At 44.7% G+C, this 19,836-nt stretch overlaps 1 long non-coding RNA gene across 1 annotated transcript in view; it reads right to left on the bottom strand.

Moving 5' to 3' along the window:
- Positions 1-15,439, bottom strand: part of LOC138286742 (uncharacterized) — a 136,297-nt gene extending 120,858 nt beyond the window's left edge. Inside the window, exon 1 of the long non-coding RNA XR_011202044.1 lies at positions 15,260-15,439. This is a non-coding gene — a long non-coding RNA (uncharacterized lncRNA). The remainder of the gene's footprint in view (positions 1-15,259) is intronic.
- Positions 15,440-19,836: the final 4,397 nt, after the last annotated feature.

Raw genomic sequence — 19,836 nt, 5'->3', positions numbered from 1 at the left:
GCGGAAGGGGACAAGAAGTTTGGGAGGATAGTGGTTTAGGCAGCACGATGGGAGCCAGTGGCGCATACGGCCATGCGGCGCGCGGAAGGTCAATGCCAACGCAAGAGGTTGGCAGAAAGAAGGCGATACCAACGGGGCGCAATACGGCCCTGCACGTTGGTCAGAAGCGCTAGAGGGGTCTCCGGCGGCCTTCTCTACTCCGCAGGATCGGGGACAACACAGAGATGGCGGACGCCATGTGGGTCACGATGACATGTCTAATAACTACATGATGAGGAGTGGGGTGTGTGAAGAGGATGTACTGGAACTTGACTATGAAGAGGATCTGAAGAATGGGAAGAGGGGGAGATCAGGGAAACAGAGGTACACAGCACAAGGGGGAGGGGAAGAGGACGCAGGAGCGGTGCAACCCCTCTCTCCGCTTCTATTTTTCAGGAGCGGGACAACAGCAGTGGTCCACAGGAAAGAAGACAAGAACAAGCACGGGGCCGAGGGGCCCGGAAGGTCTTGGCGGCCGGTGGCCACACATTGCAGAGGTAACGGGCAATGGTGGTCGGGTTGGGGGATGTTTGCATAAGGGGATGACACTCCAATTACAAGTCCGTTGGGGTGGGAGAAGGTTTGATATTGGTCACGCTAACAGGTAAAGATAAGCAGGGCGGGGAAAAAGGCACAGAGCTGCAAGCCAGAGGTACAACTGAGGGCGGGGACAAGGCTGCGGGAGAGAAGGCAGGCACAGAAGAGAAGGTAGGGGGAGAACACAAGAAGAGGCTACCCTATATGGGTCTGGCTATGCCATTGGGCTCACACATAGCGGAGAAAACAAAGGCCGGAATATGGAGACACGAGGACGTAGATGTTTTTAAACTGTTGCATGACAGGGCTATAGCGCTATTTAAATACATGGACATCATTAGGAAAGCGCAGATACATTTTGGGGTTTCAGAGCTTGAATGAGCATTAACTCAGAGAAAACATGGGGGACGTAGACCCAGAATTATGGATGCAGTGAATTACATCATCACGATCAGCAGCATCGACACATACGGCCAGTGGGTTATCAGGGGTACATAAGCCGTTTCAGGCACGTCCCGCCCCAGGGGGGGTGGGGGTGGGACAAAGAACAACACCTAACACGACAGGAGCGTGCTGGAATTTCAACAAGGGTTTCTGCTCCAGACATCCTTACAAATTTAAACATGACTGCCCCAAGTGCGGGGGCCGTCACCCGGTCACACAATGTTTTTCACTCTCCAGTCCCTCCGAACAATGGAGGGCGGCTAAAGGCAGAGGGACACAGGGCGCTACTGCTCCAAACAGGGGCCTACGCCAGATTGGTTAGACTTTATCTTAACATGGCTGCGTATATACACGGACAGGGCAGCGGTTAAGTTAGCAGAACATTTTCAAGGAAGTTTCAGGGTCAGTTACCAAGGCTCACGGGTGAGACGCTGGGCAGACAACTTGCGGTCTGGCAAAGGAACTACCACAGGTGGTAAAGAAATGTTGGATGAGGAACTGTCATTGGGCAGTATTGCGGGCCATTTTATGAGTGGCCAAGTCAGAATTTGAGGATATCCCCATAGGGAGTCGTGCCGAAGAAGGCCCAGGTGAATTTCAAGTTGAAACATCACCTCTCATGGCTGGAGGGCACATCTGCTAACGATTTCATTGCAGTGGATGACACCAGAGTGGTGTATGCATCTGGGGATGATGCCATAGAAAATGGTCAGGGCATGCGGCCATGGGGCAGAACTGGCAAATGCGATATACAATCAGCTTTCAGGTTATTGCTGATACATCCAAGGGATTTTTGATTTGCTGGGGAGGCAGTCTGAAGGGGCAATCTATGTGGACAGGGTACTGCCCACGGGTCGCGCGATTTCATGCGCTTTGTTCGAAGCGTTTAGCACCTTCATGCAGTGGGTTTTTTGTCAAGAGCAGTGGGCATTATGCGGTGACCCATTACTTGGATGACTTCCTTTTGTAGGAAGGAAGGATGCAGGGGAATGCCGGACGGCTCTGGAAAAATTTTCAGGACAGGGCACAGCAGATGGGAGTGTCGTTGGCACCCGGAAAGACCGAAGGTCCCTCATCAGTTCTCACTTTCTGGATATTGAGTTAGACTCCAGTACAATGACGGCCAGATTACCGGCACAGAAAGTAACGGAGATGCTGGTTTTCTGGTCATGGGAAGGAGGAACAAAAATCGATTTGAGAACAGCCCAGAAGCTGTCGGGGTACCTTAACTTTGCTTGTACGGCAGTTTAAAAGGGGGGGGAGGATGTTTTTGCAGGCGACTAGGTTTGTCCGTGTCAGGCGCATTTTTGCCACACCACAGAATAAGAGTGTCAATGGGACTCAGAGAAGATGTTAGGGTGTGGGAAGCATTTCTGAAACAATTCAACGGTGTATCCATGTGGTTTTGCGAAGGAGACAGTTTGGCAGTTACAGATATCTTCAGATGCAGCAGGAGCGCATGGTTTTTTGGGATTTCCGGGGATGGCAGATGGTGTGCAAAGGCGTGGCCCAAGACAGTGGTCCCGGCAGACATTTGGGAATGGGGGGCATGATGATAACGGGACTGATGGAGATGTCTTTAGCGGAATCCACTCGGCGATGTTACCGGTTGGCCTGGCTGGGTTTTTTCAGTTTTTGAGCGGTTTACAGAAATTTTTTGGGGACAGAGTGACAAACAGCTAGAGCATCGGGCGTTGCGTTTTGTGCTGTGCAGGATTCAGTGAGGTTTATCTGCGGCCAATATCGGGGGTAAACTGACGGGTGTATCTTTTATGGGAAATTGTTTTTGTTCACGACCCAGCAAGAAATGACCTGTTTGGGAAGAATTTTAAAGGTTGGGGCAGAATTGGAGCGGTAGAGCGTAGAACGGCCAGGGAACCCATTGATTTTGATTTGTTACTGAAGTTGTTACACGTACTGCCGGTATTTTACGCAGACGAATACGAACTAGCTTTTTCCGATAATGCATGGTGGGGGATGTTTGGAGTTTTTTAGAGGTCAGAGTTTTTGGGTGGGGGGGCAGCAGATGGGATACGATACAGGGAGATGTGTGCACGGCGATCGATTGGGGATCATGGCTTAGACGATCGAAAACCGATTAGCTAAGAAAAGGAAAGTGGGTATGGTTAGAGAAAGGGAGCAATGTATTGGATTTCCCAGTCACGGAATGGAGCAAGTCTCAATCCTCACGGTTGTCAAACAAGGAAGCCGGGGTTTTTTGGGCACAGATCAGGGTCCAAGCTCACTAACTTGTAGCTTTTATGAGTGTTAAGGATGGCGTTGGGACGTGTGGGACGTCGGGCCATGGTTTCTGGCACGCATTCATGTAGGTTTGGGGCAGCTATGGCCGCAGCGCATTTGGGTTAGGACTGGGCAAAGATCAGGGCGATAAGCCGCGGGCGATAAAGGTTTTGTGAACGTTACGTTAGATCCCGAAAGGTGGGGAGAGACAGCTGTAGGGGATTGTGGAAAAAGGGTAGGGGTTTTGGTCTGTTAAAAACACATGTTACAGTTGTTTTCCATTGCAGGAGATGCGTTGGTCCATCGCAGGGCAAGACGGTTACATGGATGGTCGGCTTTTCATTCGTCCACTGGGCAGCGAAGTTCGCGGAGAAACTGATATATGGTCGGGCCTTGGGACTAGCCAGCTGGTGGCACGAGGTGCTATGGTGGGGAAAGAGCGGAATGCGGTGGGGTAACCTGCTTCTTTTCATCACTGCTAACTTATGGAATGGGGATGTCAAGATTTGTTAATCATACATTTGGGAGAGAATGATCTCGTAAAATTGTCAGGTCATCACGCCACTGCAACACATGCGGAGGGATTTGGAGATTCATAAAAAAAAAAAAAGAAACAGCATGGTACATGCTTGGTGGGGACAGAATTTGTTCCACTTAGAGTGCGGAGAGGGGCAGTGAAGTATGGAGCCATGGAGCGGGCTCGAAGGAAATTTAACAGAGCAAGGAGGGTTTTTTACTGGGCGCAAGGGAGCAACATATTGAAATATGGGAACATTACAGAGCAGGAGGCTGCACTGTTCAGAGACAATGGTGTTCACCTGTCCACACTGACTGGGAAATGCATACTATCTGACAGATCTGAGACTGCTGGTTGAAGAGTTGTGGGGAGAGAACTTGTGGATTACAAACAAGAAATGAGAAGTACTGGTCGCAGTAGCGTGGCCTTAAGGGGGGTGGGGCAGCAAAACGCCAAATGGGTTTCTGCTGGTTGGCAGTAGATGGGGGAGGGTGGTGAGTCAGATGCGGGCTTGGCCACCCTTCCAGGGAATAAACAAGCAGGTGAAGGCTCTGAGTGGGGGTACGCGCGAACCAAATGGGGCATGAAAGGAAAAGGGGAGTGCGTAGGGGAATGGAAACGAGATAAGGGTTTGAAGGGGAAGGATGAGCGAGGAGATGTTAATGGGAGGGCTTTATTAAAGTTACGGTTACGTTTAAAAGTTAATGGTTATGTTACTTATGCAATCCTGTCCTAATAAATGACCTTTTACACTAAATCAGCTGTCACTGAATTATTTCCCGATGGAGGGGACCGCGGGAAGCAAGAGCAACGCTCTAGTCTTCCCGCGGGACAGTTCGGGAAAGGAAGTGACGGCGAAGGGGACAGGGATTGGGGAAAAGGTAAGGGGGGGTGGGTTTATGGGGAGGGAATAAAAGGGGTTGGGGGTGGAGGGACCGGCCTCTTTCCGCGCTCCCATCGCGCGGTTTAGTTTGGCCTCCCACCCACCCGGCAATTAGAAGAGTGATTGGAAGGACGGAAGTTAGAGTCAATTAGCAAAGGGGGAGGGTAATTGTCAGTTAGGGCAGGTTGCAAGGGCGAGCGAGCAGTAGATGGGGGAGGGTGGTGAGTCAGATGCGGGCTTGGCCACCCTTCCAGGGAATAAACAAGCAGGTGAAGGCTTGAAAGGAAAAGGGGAGTGCGTAGGGGAATGGAAACGAGATAAGGGTTTGAAGGGGAAGGATGAGCGAGGAGATGTTAATGGGAGGGCTTTATTAAAGTTACGGTTACGTTTAAAAGTTAATGGTTATGTTACTTATGCAATCCTGTCCTAATAAATGACCTTTTACACTAAATCAGCTGTCACTGAATTATTTCCCGATCTACCGGGTTCAGATGGTGTAGGCACCACCCTTTTCTCGTCCTGAATTAAATATTACAGTACCAGATTGTTAACAAATTGCTAAGCTGACACGCCATGTCAATCAAAACCGCTTTCTCACAATACAAACGGTATACTTCTTTCAACTCGTCATAAACACAAGATGGCACAAATGTCACTTCCATTCCTTGCTCCCAAACTACAAATAACATGGTATAGTTTTGTTATACTAGAGCAATTTAGTTTAGAGTATTTACCGCAATAAACATAATACGCTTTGTTTACAGGCACGTAGTTGAAATGGACTCTCACAGATATATGATTTATTTATGCCAGCCATGTTCCTGGGAGAGAGACTAGTACAAGCAGTAAGTGTAACTTTGGAATCGGTGTAAAAAAACAGTGTGAAGCTGAGGAAATAAGAGTAGGAAGTGTCTATTGTCGTTTTAAAGTTGCAAATGCTTTAAGGCTCGCGGAATATCAAACTTTAAACCAGGAAAGCAATCAGATTTACAGTGGAATATTTATTCCACCATCTCCGGACTCCTCTTTGAACGCCTTTGCTGATGCCTATTGTCTTTAGGGAGTTGGCTTATAATGTTTGGCAAAAAGCAGACAACGACTCACAAATCGCCTGTGTCTCATTTTTTGTCCCCCAGGAATGTTGGGCTGGTCTCATTTTCTAAATCTTTGCATCTCAGAGTGCATCTTCCAAGCTCAGCTTCTTAAAGAAAAAACAGCATGTGCTGAAATTTTGTTTTTCCACCACGACTCATTCATTGGTGGTGTTGGATGGTGAGTGAACTGCTTCGTGCACAATTGCATCCCCCCTCCACTGTTCAGATGTCTCAGTGTGCCTCTACTCCCCGTGTTCTTTGAGGGTTACATTATTAATGTTTTCTCTTCACAGCCACTCTAATGAGATTGTCAGTAGCAGCCATACCAACTACAGCAAAAAGAGTGTTGTGTCCTTTGATATGGTTCCCTTTTCCCCATTAGTGGCCCTGTACCCAAGTCTACTTATCCTCTAGCGCATAGGGTTCTGTGGCCCGTTTGGCACACTCAATATCACCTACATAGTGTTCAAATTTTGTCTGAGGTGCACAAAGTGGTAAGAAATGCTATCAGTGACCACCAGAGTTACTGAGGACATTCATTAACAAATGCCCTCAATCTACTTACCTGTACCGGTATGTACTATCCTCAATAACCCAGTGCATTAGAATTTACAATAACAGAACAGTGGTTCCCATCGAAGGAAGTGTCAAGCCTACTCATTCTAGGCAAAAAAAAGTACAACCTTTTATACTGAATCAACAATTATTTAATAACTGTTCTAACAGTTAAGTGCACAAGTGCATAAGTAGCTGTTCCGGGAAATGGCTCAGTGACTGTGATTCGTGACAAGGTGAAAAAAAAAAGTGCTAGTGTTTGCAACAATTAAAAGAGGGGACAGTGTTGACTGAATAGTAGTTAAATTTTAGAAACACAGGCTCTGATATAGGGTCAGGTTTCAAAGCTAAATGATGCGTTGGTTACAGTCAACATACATAAGTGTGTCAATGTTTCAAAGTCATTTCTGATGAGGTCTTCATCAGGACAGCTGAAAGTAGTAATATCTAATTGCAAGAGACAGACCAAAACCTCTCATCAGAATAGCTTCAAAAGCAGGAATTAATCCTTCCAAATCCACCTTCTGGATCATGATTCAACTAATTGCTTGCTTTCGCGCTGGAGCACTGTTCCAGATGCCACCATTTTCAAAGTGATTCCACTTTGGAAGACTCCATCAAAAATCACTTTGTAGGGGGCAAAATATTTATGCACGTATATATTGACTGTAACTAATGCATAATTTAGTTTTGAAACGTGAATCTAAATCAGAGTCTGTTTCCCGAAGTGAACTAATTCTAATTTAACTAAGTGACATCACATGGCCTTTAAACCATCAATGAGATCACAGAAAGCAACACCACATGATAGTTAAATCATCATACTACAGAATGTTAATAAACAATGACCGAAAATAGACACAAATACCAGCCATCGTTGAAGATAACCACATTTGTATTAGGTCAGTGGTCTGATGGGTTAAAAAGTGATAGCTCCAGAGTGGTTGGGTGGGTTTGTATGCCAAAACATCAGGATAATATACACATTGCTACCTTTGACATCCATGCTTTTCTGTCACTCCTCTTGATCCTCAGCACTGGGGCATCACCCATGAATTCGTTATTTTAATCGACCAAACAGCACTTTTACTTTAACAAAAGAGAATTAAAAAATCTGCATTACTGTGAGTTACATCATCAAGTCTTGAGGATGGTTTGAGATCAGCTTTATCTCTTCTTGATGCATTTAGTCTATCAAGTAGCCATCTACATATTAGCTCTTAAAGGTCAAATCATTCCAATGGCCAACACAAAGACAAAATGTTTGTTCTTCCTGTTTTTTTAAACCAAACTTTACTGGCATTTTATTATTCTAGTACAGTGATGAACACAACAAAATTATTCACATTCAAGGAAAAAAATTCTAATAATAACTTCTAAAATATGCAAATTATATATTCTGATGATGAATCATGATATATTGGTCCGAGTGGTACTGTGATTGATAGCGTTTGAGTGGGTAAATTTCATAGCTTGTGATGTGGGATCACATCTATAGAGATCAAAGTAGAAAAGAGGATAACATTGATTGGGGATAAAATGCTGGGTAAACATGGAAAGGAAGAGTGGATTCTGGAGAGAGAAACTGCCTGTGGCTAGAAGGGTCCAGATGCTATTACTGGCTTGTTATCGAAGACGGGCAAAACTTTTCACTGCTAAAGTGTAGGGTCCTTCTGATGCATGTGCAAGCTCTGCTGTTACAGGATTCTTCTTCTAGAATGCTATTGAAGTGGCTGATTTAAGTATTTCTTCTGAGAGATTTTTTTCTACCTTAATTTACGTTCCCAAGTCGTCTGGTCTCCTTGCTTCTAATCTGTTGAGATCTGGGCTATTTATTTATTTATTTTTTGCAAACTCCACATTTTTTCTTCTTGCATTGGTATATTGTACTGCTTGTGGTGAGCCAAGTCATCGATGGTGATTCAGTGGTGTGGGATTGTGGAACCAGCAAAATGACGTGGTGCCACATGGCTAGCCACTGTGCATAACAGCGCTGGGGCTGGATAGAAGCAGCACACAGGGGCCAGGCAGATAGCAATACGTAAAAGAGATGTAAGAGTGTGCAGAGACCTGGTCACAGAGTGAACTTCACTCTTAAGCTCTCTTAAGACTTCATAGAGCATGCTATTTCTCCAACAAACATGATTTTCCAGGAGAAGTGACACTGAAAAGGCAAGGCAAAAGGGAACAGGGGACAGCTAGTCACCCCTTGCCCACCTCCCATAGTGTTTATTTTTAATAGTTTATAGAATTTCGACATGATGGATTACTTGAGGGGATAGCGGGATGTCTGGGAAAGGCCCAGTGAGCCACTTTACCGGGGCACAGCACCTACCACGTGTCCATAGCCTCTCTCTAGCACAGCTGCAGGAATGGGTGAAAGCTCAGCCCAACAGTAGGTGTCTTTCTAAGGGGGATTAAGGCAGTATAAAGCATTCAGGTTGATTCACCAAAATGCCAGGGTGATAAATGTAGAGGGGTGATCCCTTGTGCAGCCCCTAGCCTGTCAGTAGCATCTTAATTACTCCTGAGGTTCCAGTGAAAGAGAAGTGGGCGGAAACTGCAGACAGTAAAGCTGGCTTCTATGGCCCTGTTTACCTCCAGTTCTCCTCCCTGCTGCCATGGCCCTTGTGATCAGAGAAGCAAGCGAGGTGTCTGCTAGGGGCTAACAAAGGGCCACCCAGGGGGTGGAACTGCTACTTTTGGCTTTCCATAACTGAGGTCTTTGGGGCGGCTCAGGTATACCTTTCGTTTATAGGCAAAAACACCATCCATAAGAATGGCCCTGTGATCCTGTTTGGGTCAAAGTTATCACAACTAGATTACAAGTGGTACAGTGTTACTGCACACAGGATTCCTGGGTGAGCTAATACTGAATGAATTCCAGGCATATATCCACCTCCTAAAAGCTGATTGAATGTATGTCCAGTAAGTTGGACAGAGTTAGAGGTTTATATACAGAAATCAACGTGGCAACACTGAATATAGTATGTTATTCCCCCTTCCATATAGCACTGAAGCGGATCAATGTGTCATACTCCAGAGCTCGGACTTATGGGTGCTCGTTGTATCTGTAACACTAGGTGTGGAGCACTACCACCTACTTAATTCTGGGCCTCCTGTAACGAGGATCATAGAAGAGCTAGAGTTAAGACAAAACTGCAGATTATCAAACCTGCTTCCCCCTATTGGGGTGTGCAGATTTGTTTCAGGGGGCACAGTATCCTTCTGTAAGATGAAATGCATGACTACTATTGTACCAGGTGCACTTTAATCCTTGGGTGTTCTTTAGGGTGACCAGATTTTGAGATGGAAAAACCGGGACAGGCTAGACATAAAAGTAGACATGGAGACTACTTTGTCTGACCTGTCCCGATTTAGCAGGGGAGGAGAGAATGTGTGTGTGTGTGGGTGTGTGCGCGCGCGCACACATTTAAAATGCTTACATAACATTAGCTATGTGGCACATCCTCTACCCTGAACCCTCCTCTGCTGCAGCCGACCTCCTCCTGCTCGGCCTGAAAGAAACTAATAAATTACTTTACTGCCCCCTTTTAAATAAATAAAAAAATATATATATATATGTATATATATATATATACATGTCCTGGTTTTGGGGACAAAGGTCAGCTCAGCCTGCAAAGGTCATTTACAGAATGACCTAACGTTTGCCCCAAAAACCGAAACATGTTTTAAAATTAAGGAATGCGTCGGGACACCGAGACAGTCCTCTGAAAACAGGGATTGTCCGGGGAAATTCGGGACGTATGGTCACCCCTGTGTTACCTGTGTTATTTCATTTTCACCTGGCCTCATGCAAATAAGGCAATTCAGGTTGCCTTTTGTTGTAGTAAACGATACTAGCAACCTTAAATTGGGATTGGGTAAGTCTTCATTTATTGTAAGGAACTCCTCCCAGCCATCTGCACTCACCTCTCCACAACCAACATTCTAAGGTGAGCTCCCGGCCAATCCATTGACACAGGATTCTAAGGTGGCTTGGGAGTGTACCATTAGTTAAACACTAAAACAGGTTGGGTGCATGTTTTTAAAACAACTACTATTACTACTACTACTACTACTACAATAGTAACACTAATAGAACAAGGTTGCTATGTAGGAAATGGCTAATGGAAGATGTTTTCAGATCTACTACATTTTACATGTAACATGCTTATAACATATCTCCCCTCCTTAATGTGGGAAAACGAAGTCCTTGTGCCATGCTGGGCTTTTCCTGATTCAGGTGTTGCTGCTCCAATGCTGTACGTCCGTTGGATTGAAGTCATTACTTTTTACTCCAGAATTTCCCCCCAGGACATTCTTCGTTTTTGGGTGACCTACAATAAGGTCCATGCTCCAGATTTTGCCATCCTCTAACTTGACAACGTTCTTATAGACTTCTTTAATTCTAAATGGAATAGAGAACTTTCTGCAATTATTCTGTGTGCGAAGCGGAAGCTTGACTCTGACCCACTGCCCAACATGCTAAAGTCTGTCCTTGGTGCCATTTTTCCTGTTGTACCATCTACTGTATTTTTCCTGTTTTTGTCGGATACATTCAGCAAATGCTTCCCTTTGCTCACACACTTGCTCCCCTCCTCTCAACCAACTGGGGTTCAGCTTAGTTCCCGGATGCCTTCCTTTTAAGGACTGAAATGGTGATAGCCCTATAGCTGCAATAGGAGTGGTGTGGTAAGACCATAACATTTGGTTAAGTGCCGATTCCCCAGATATGCCTGAAACTTTTGCCCTTTGAATGCATTCCTTAAACATTCTGTTCATCCTCTTGACTAGACCATTAGCCCGGGGGTTATACAAAGCAGTTCTGAAATGTTGAACGCCCCAATTCTTAAGGAATTCCTTCATGACTCCTGAAGTAAACTGCACCCCGTTGTTGGTGAGGAGTGTACTGGGAACCCCTTCCCTCCTGAATGCTTCTGATAGAAAATTAATAGCATCCGTTGTCGTTATTTGGTTCACGATTTTGAACATTGTCCAGTGCGAATGATAATCAATTAACACAAAAATGTAACGTCCCCTGCCACCCAGATGACTTACAGGACCTAATATGTCTAGTCCTAATTTATCCCAGGGTTTCTCAGGGACACTCACAGGTGACAATGGAGTTTTACGCGTCAACTTAGTTTTGTCACTCATGGCACATGCGATACACTCTCTTACCGCACATTCGACATACCAATCCATCTTTGGAAACCAATATGTGGCTCGTAATTTGTTTTTTGTAAGGCTCCGTCCTAAATGTCTTAGAACAAAGGCACATAGGAAGAAAATCATAGGATTTGGGCGCTCACAGTGAGTCCATATGGTAAAATTCGAATTCTAAATGTGGCACGGTGCTCCTGGCAAGAGGATCTTCCTTACTCCTCCAATGTTTCAAGGGAAACTACCAAAGAAAAGGCCAGCTGTCAGGGCACTCATGATTAAAAGTTAATACGGTATAGAGACTTTAGCTTTGGAATGGCAATAACACCATAGTTTCCCAGCTATATGAACATTAAAGCTTTGGCTACTGCATGAATATCCAAATTTAAGGATGATTTGTTTTATATTGATGGTGAACTTTGTACTGCAAAAATAAATGGTTTATGAACTCTCTATGGTGTTATTGCCATTCCAAAGCTAAAGTCTCTATACCGTATTAACTTTTAATCATGAGTGCCCTGACAGCTGGCCTTTTCCGTCCTAAATGTCCTTCGTGTGCGAGCTTCACTAATTTATCCCACAACTTCCTAGGGGGTACAACTCTCTCTCCCCTCATGATCAAACCATCGGAAATGTGGAGTTCTGACCTGATATCCCAGTATCCCTTAAGATCTTCTTCTACATCCTTTAGCTTGTTTGGCCAACCTCCGATGATTTTACCCTGGAGCAATTCTAATACCTGGTCATTCCTGGTCTCTTCCACCCATTCTTCCTTAGTAAGACTCGCTAATTCCACTAATAACACTGGTTCACTTGTCTGTACTTCTAACTTGTCATCTGCACACCCACTTCTATGGGACTACTCCTAGTTGATCTGGATAAATAATCAGCTATGGTATTCTTATTACCTGGGACATATATCACATCAAAATTGTAACCCTCGAGGCCCAACGTCCACTTGGCAATATGTGGAGTGGCGCGTTCTATACCCTGGGTAGTGAAAATGTTGACAAGGGGTTTATGATCGGTCCTAATCGTAAAAGGTAAGCCCCATAAAAAGAATTTGAAATGTGTTATGGCCCAAAAACATGCTAAGGTTTCCCTCTCGATTGTGGAATAGTTTGCTTCAGCTCCAATTAATGATCTCGATGCAAAAGCTAAAACATTTTCTTGTCCACTGACACTTTGAGACAGTGTCGCTCCCAACCCCTGGCCACTTGAGTCTGTAGTCACCCACGTTTTTTAATTTAGGATCAAAATTCCCTAAATGTAGGGATTGAGCAATGGCTTCCTTTACCTGGTTGAAAGCCGATTGGCACTCGTCATTCCATCCAAATGTGACATCCTTTTTTAATAGTGCCCTTGTGGGAGCCGTGACAATGGCAAAATTCTGTACAAATTTCACCATGTATTCAGCCAGACCCAAAAATTATTTTAGTTCCTGTTTACTAGTGGGTGCTAGCGCTTCCTTTACAGCCTTCACTAAATCATGTTTGGGTTGGACGCCATCTTTTGTGATCTTGTGTCCTAGGTATTCTACCGATTCTACGCAAATCTGACACTTCTCTCTTTTAATCGTCATGCCAGCTTGACTCAAAGCTTTGAACACTCCCCTTAATGTGTCATCATGTTCACCTTTGTCCACACCGTAAATCAACACATCGTCCTGGAAACACAATACACGATTAAGACCTTGTAGGATGTTTTGCATGATACGTTGGAAAACTGCCACCGCAGAAGCCAAACCAAACGGCATTCTGCAATATCTGAAAGCCCCGAACGGTGTGATGAAAGAGGTGAGAGATCGTGAAGAAGGGTGTAGCTCAACTTGGTGGTAGGCCGAGGATAGGTCTATGACACTAAAAAATCTGGCCAGACCCATGGTGCTTAACATTTCACTAATCCTGGGTAAAGGAAATCTCTCTACCCAAATGTTGGCGTTCAAGTCTCTTTAATCAACACACACACGAATGCCATTGCCCCCAGATTTCCTGGCTATAACAGTGGGTGCCAACCACAAGGAGCTTTCAATAGGTTCTATGACCCCCACCCGTTCCAGATTGTTAAGTTCCTGTTTCAAAGGTCCCTGCATAAGAAGTGGAACCGGTCTTACACTGTGAGCAACTGGGACTGCGCCTTCCTTTATGACAATCTTATGTTGGTAGTTTTTTAGTCGACCCAATCTATCTTCAAAAACTTCAGGGAACTCTTTGCATATTGTATATTCACTACCAAAAGCCTCCACTAGTAGTACTGGTTCCTTCATATTAGGGTCTAGACGTATGCCCAGTTCTCGCTGATGTTCCCAGCCTAACAAATTGGATGCTTTGCTGGTGAAGTATACTTTGCCTATAATCTATCTGCCCTTAAAAGTTATGTGCATGTTTAGCATCCCTTCCAAGGGTATGGGATCATTATTATACCCCGCTGGGGATATGTCTGCTGGTTGAGGTATATATCCTTTCTTCTCAAATTTGCTTTCATAGATGTCAATATTTATAAAAGTGAACGGGGAACATGAGTCTGCAAATACTCTTACACGCTCTCCATCCAGAGTAATATCACAAGAAGGATATGCCTCATTTTTACTCTTGGTCTCATCACTTCCCTTAGCTTGAAGCACGAATTTACCTTGGAGGTCTTTGGAATCCTCTATGCTATGCACTGCCCTCTTCTCATTGTGTCCAATTTTTTCATTTTTACACACCCTTGCATAATGCCCCCTGGCCCCACATTTTTGGCATATACAACGCCGAGCGGGGCAAGTTGGGTTGTTGGCTAGATGTCTGTAACTACCACACCTATAGCACTTACTTTTCATTCCCTCAGGAGTATTTTTCCACTTTCCTGCCTAGTGCTAAACTTCACCTCCTTTACTTCTTCCTCTATGGAAACATTTTTAGTTAATTTCATGCATTCTGTGGTGTGTTCAACACCCTTGGCAACTTCAATAGCCTCTTTTAGTGTGGGGTTTAAAACTAATAGTTTTTCCTGTACTTTAATGTTGTTGGTGCATCTCGCCAATTGATCTCTAATTAAGGAATCCTCTAGATTCCCAAGATCACAGGTTGTAGCTAAACCTTTCAAACTAGCAATGTAACTTGAAACCTTTTCGTCCCTGCCTTGTGTTCTGCAAAAAAACATGTGTCTTTCTAGTACAACGTTAATTCTCACACCAAAATGACATTCCAGCTTCTTGAGAGCTTTTTCATATTCATCTAGCTCATCACCCTCCTCTTCCTCTTCCTCAGTTAAAGATACATTTTCATAAACCTTCCGTCCATGTATGCCTAAATTATGGAGTAGGATGTGATGTTTCGTCAGTGGAGAAAATGTTTCCCCACCTATAGCGATCAGGTACGACTCAAATAACTTAACCCAGTCTTTCCACAGTAGACTTGGTTCCCCTACCTCATTCAGGAACAGAGGAGGTTGCGACATACTAGCGGCAGCCATGATACCCAAACTTGCTTGTATAGATCAAGAAAGTACAAGACTATTATATCCAACAAAAACAGTTTCTCACTTTGAAGTCAATTGAAGTTATAGTGCTAAGTCTGATTTCCACAATAACAATCGTCCTCATAAAGGTTACATATTTAAACTGTACACACCTGTATACATGGAAAGATGACAATATTTCAACAATTACAAACCATCATGTCCCCCCAATAACAGTCTCCAAACTTGCAGCCTGCTAGAATCATAATTACTGGTCTGAATTCTACAGTACGATCTCTGCTGAATATGAAACGTTTTTTTTTTTTTTTCCTTATCTTATACCATGGAGGTTTGAATGCCCGTAATTCACGACTCGCTCTTCACAGAATCTCTTCCGATTCCTCGCTGTGACTGCAGCCTAAAAGTTGTTAGAAGTCCCAACTTCGCACCACAGTCACAGGGCTCTTAGCGCAGATGCAAGAATCAAAACACAAAAAGGAAACGGCCTCACGCTCCAACGTCGCGTCAGTGTCAAAGGGAAATTTGCCGTCCTACACACCACGCCTCTACACCTCCAACTCCTCCCCGATCAGACTCGCCAGCACCCGTCTTCCGTCACTGACCTCAGCGTGCACCGGGTCAGGAGGTTAGCTCCGATCGGAGATCTGTGTCCAGAGACAGACACCAGCGTGAGACCTGTGCTTCTTTGAGCGGGGTGCGAGCGCTCCGGTGTCTCCAGAGACACGCAACCTTCCACAGATGTGTAGGGTCAAAATGACCTACAGGTGACAAAACACAGATGACGGCACGCCGGGACAGGGTTCCACCACGACTAACAGAGTGTGAGCGCACCGGTGTCTCAAAAGGCCCCTCCAGTTGCCTCAGGTTCCAGCGCCTCTAACGCGAACAGAGCACCGGCGATGGCACGAAGGAACAGGGGTGAGGAGTTCAACTGCCACCTGCACAGTATCCCATCCTCGTTGCCAATTTAAGTGTTGGAGTAAACGACACTAGCAACCTTAAACTGGGTGAGTCTTCATTTATTGTAAGGAACTCCTCCCAGCCATCCGCACTCGCCTCTCCACAACCAACATTCTATTGAAACAGGATTCTAAGGTGGCTTGGGAGTGTACCATTAGTTAAACACTAAAACAGGTTGGGTGTGTGTTTTAAAACAACTACTACTACAATAGTAACAGTAATAGAACAAGGTCGCTATGTAGGAAATGGCTAATGGAAGATGTTTTCAGATCTACTACATTTTACATGTAACATGCTTATAACACCTTTGTGTACGCATTCCCCTCCCCCCCCCCCCCCCCCCCCAAAGTGTGGCAGGAACCACTTGCCCATTATTAAATTGTGTGCTTCACAAACCAAGGCCTTTGAGAGCCCCATGAAAGTGGGTACAATCTGAGACACTGCACCTCTCGCAGAACTCTTGGGTTTTATTCCCTGGTTGGAGAGGCCTCATCAATGCACTTGAACAGTGTAGCGTCTCCGAGTGTTACTGCACATATGGCAATCATGGTTTTTGTGATAAATATCTGCAGGTTGAACCTCCAGATATTTCTCAGGGGAACTACCTAGTTTTTACTAGAACATTCAGATTTTGGTTCAGTAAGGACCAAAATATGCACGTTATTTCCCCAAAAGTCTTAATTAACTGGTATTTATCACACCCGATAAATCCCGACTCCGGAGTCCAATTTTCTCAAATGGGATAAACATCACAGCGTTTCCCGGCCGCTCATGATGAGAGCCTGTGCCTGGATGTGACCAGGTAAGTCCGTGAGGGTTACCTTTCACCTATTTTTGTTCGCCTCGAACCTTGTTTTGGGGTGGCACCTTCAATAGCCGAGAAAAAGCCTCTGTTGACGCAGCAGGCCTTCTGTACTGGGAATACGGCGGATTCGGCTTTATCTGTAATGCGCCTGGTGATGTCTCGTCAACTAGCACTGTCTTGCCGGTTTAAAACCTGCAAACCATGAAGTGTATTTTCACACCTGCAGCTGGGTTTGGGGCGCGTGTTTGGTCTCTTCCACAGGGCCGACAGTATACACTGCTCCTTAGAAGGTTTTCCAAGAGGGGGTTAAGAGAGGCGGAGAGCCGCGCTGCCAGGTACACCGGTTAATGTTTTCCTGTCTGTGTGGCGCTCTCTAAGCCTCTGTTTGATCTCAGTTGGATGTTGGCCGCTCATGCTGCCGGCCGCCATTATGTGCCTACAGGGAGACATACGCTTTAATGGGGCCGGTTGTAACAAGTAGTCTAAGCTTTAGAGTAGCAATAAATATGATTGCACATCCTGTACTCTATGCTGTTTGTTCGCTGCGCCTGGCTTTACAGCAGCTCTGATGCGGTTATCCAGAGTTTAGCAAGAGTCGGAAGGGCAGCCCACCGCCTTTCATCGCTCTGTCTGGAAGCTGCCGTGCGGTGAAATCATCTCCGCAAGAGAACATTTTTGGCAGGCGAGGAAACGAACAAAGAGCGGCCCAGCCATGCTTGAATCTATAAAGTTGTCACTAAACGTTGGGCTAACAAGACATGCTTGTGGCTGGCAGCCGTCCCCACACAGCGCGCATGCTAGGCTACCGGAATGGAGGAGTTTTGGAAACTTATTTGGGTCGGTGGATGGGGGGATATATTAACTGTGCCACGGTTCCCAATTTAAATTATATTTACAAAAATGGGACCACTTCCCTCATTTATGTTGTAAAAGATAATGATAGTTTTGTAGCAAGAAAAAGCAAACTCAGAGGCATAATAGGACTCAGTCCGTTGCAGTGTATTTCTTCATCTCATAAGTACTTGAATGCAAGTCTGACCAGTTCAAATTTGCAAATAGCCAGCCTCTGCACAGCACTACGTGTGACACTTTTTAGTAACTTTTGATCTGTTTCAGCTGGAATTTTTTGGATGAAATCTACACACTAAGTAGTCAATGGTGGAGTATGTGGCAAGTTGTGATAAATCTATAAGTGTGTGGGAAAAGCTGCGGGCACTGAATCACATAAGTTACGCAGTCCTGAATCTAACCTTCTTTTTACTTAAATCATTAAAGAGCATCTCACTTCCCATAGCCTCTTAAGCCCCACACCCTGACCTCTCTGCCCTTGTTTGCCAGGTCTGATGGTCTCCTTCAAACGTCCTGGTCTAAAAGGAACATACTACCTATCTAACACAACTTCCCTCATCCTACTGCTCTCTCAGCAGTTCATCATGTATTCCCTGCGTGCCCACATTTGTATAATTCTCTCCTGTACAGTAGACTATTGCTTTTTCACTAGGTTCATGCTGTAAAAATTTCAATAGATTATGCATAACGAGTAACTATGTAATATGGTACAATATTGCCACCAGGGGGTTCAGATGACATCACAAACTACGAGGCTGAAGTCCAAGTGGTTTGTAAATGTCACAATAAGCACTGAGATGGCAATATAGGCCTATTTTGCATCCTACTCCATATATCTTTACATTACACGTTTACTTTGTGTCCGTTAACCCTTTCACTACTAGCCGCCCCTTTCATGCTAAGCCTTTTTTTGTCTATTTGGGGTAGTTCACGCTTAGGCCCCCATAACCTTTTGTCTTCAGAAGGTATCCATGCCAAATTTGCATCCTTTTTTTCTAACATCCTGGGGCTTCTAAACGTACCCAGGGTTTATGGATTCCCCCGGAGGAGCCCAAAAACTTAGCTTAAGTATAGCTAAATTTTGTTTTTTTTGGCAAGAGTGGGACAAAAGTGCTGCAGAAGAAAGCATCTGTTTTTTTCCCCTGCAAATGGCATCAACAAAGGGTTTGTGGTGCTAAAATCATCACCTTCCCAGCTTTCAGCAACAGGAAGACTTGAATTAAAAAAAAAAAAACAATTTTAACAGTTATGGCATTTTACTGGGACATTGCCCATTTCTTCTCTTTTTTGCACTTTCCACCTCCTTCCAGTGAGTGGTAGAAATGGGTGTGAAACAAGAGGTGGATCCTAGAAAGCTATACATTTCTGAAAAGTAGACACAATTCTCAATTCTGCAAGTGGTCATTTGTGTAGATCCTTAAAGGTTTTCCTATAGAAACTAACAGTTGAAATAAAAATAAAGTATTGAAATTGAGTTGAAAAAACAGCCATTTGTGTCAATGTTTTCATCTGCAGCGTCTAACTATGGCAGTTTTTGAAAAGCAATATACCATTGCGTCCGGTGGACCCTTCTGGTTGAGGGATATATAGGGCTTTTAGGTTCAATAACTGAGCTGCACCGTGCAATGGTCTTTCGTTGTGTACTGTGTATACAGTAATTAATTTGGTGAAATATAAAAAGTGAAAAATAGGTATCAAGGAAACATATGTATTTACGAAATGGACACAAGATATGTAGTTCAGAAGTAGTGGTTATTTGCACATTTTTGAATTTGGGGATACCCATTCTAGCATGTACATTAGAGGGCATTTCTCAAAATGACTTCTTTTTTGCACAATGTCTTACATTTGGAAGACAGAGAAAGGCAATTGGTAATAACACTTGTACATTTAAAATGGGAGCCTAACTATAACATCCCGTTAACCTTTGGTTTTTTTCAGTGAATTTCTATGTTCAAATTCTGTTTCCTAACTATAATGTCCCTGTAACCTTTGTTTTCTCACTGAATTTATATTGCTTTTTTTAACGTATGTTAATTTTCATTACTATAAGTTATTCCAACCACCGCTGCACATGGCCTTCGGCTGTGCGTGGCTGGGGTTGGCTGCAGGTCCTGGTCTGCGGCCACATCCTCCAGCCAACCCCTATAACCACCCAACCCCGCTCTGCGCACAGCCTTTGGCCATGCTCAGCAGGGGATATCTTCAGGGCCTGGCCTGCAGCCCCACGCTGTGCCCGGCCTTCGGCCATGTGCAGCAGGGGTTGCCTCAGGGCCTGGCCTGC

This window comes from Pleurodeles waltl, chromosome 3_2 (assembly GCF_031143425.1).
Source record: "Pleurodeles waltl isolate 20211129_DDA chromosome 3_2, aPleWal1.hap1.20221129, whole genome shotgun sequence".
NCBI classification, from domain to species: domain Eukaryota; kingdom Metazoa; phylum Chordata; class Amphibia; order Caudata; family Salamandridae; genus Pleurodeles; species Pleurodeles waltl.
This window is presented reverse-complemented; position numbering and strand designations above follow the sequence as displayed.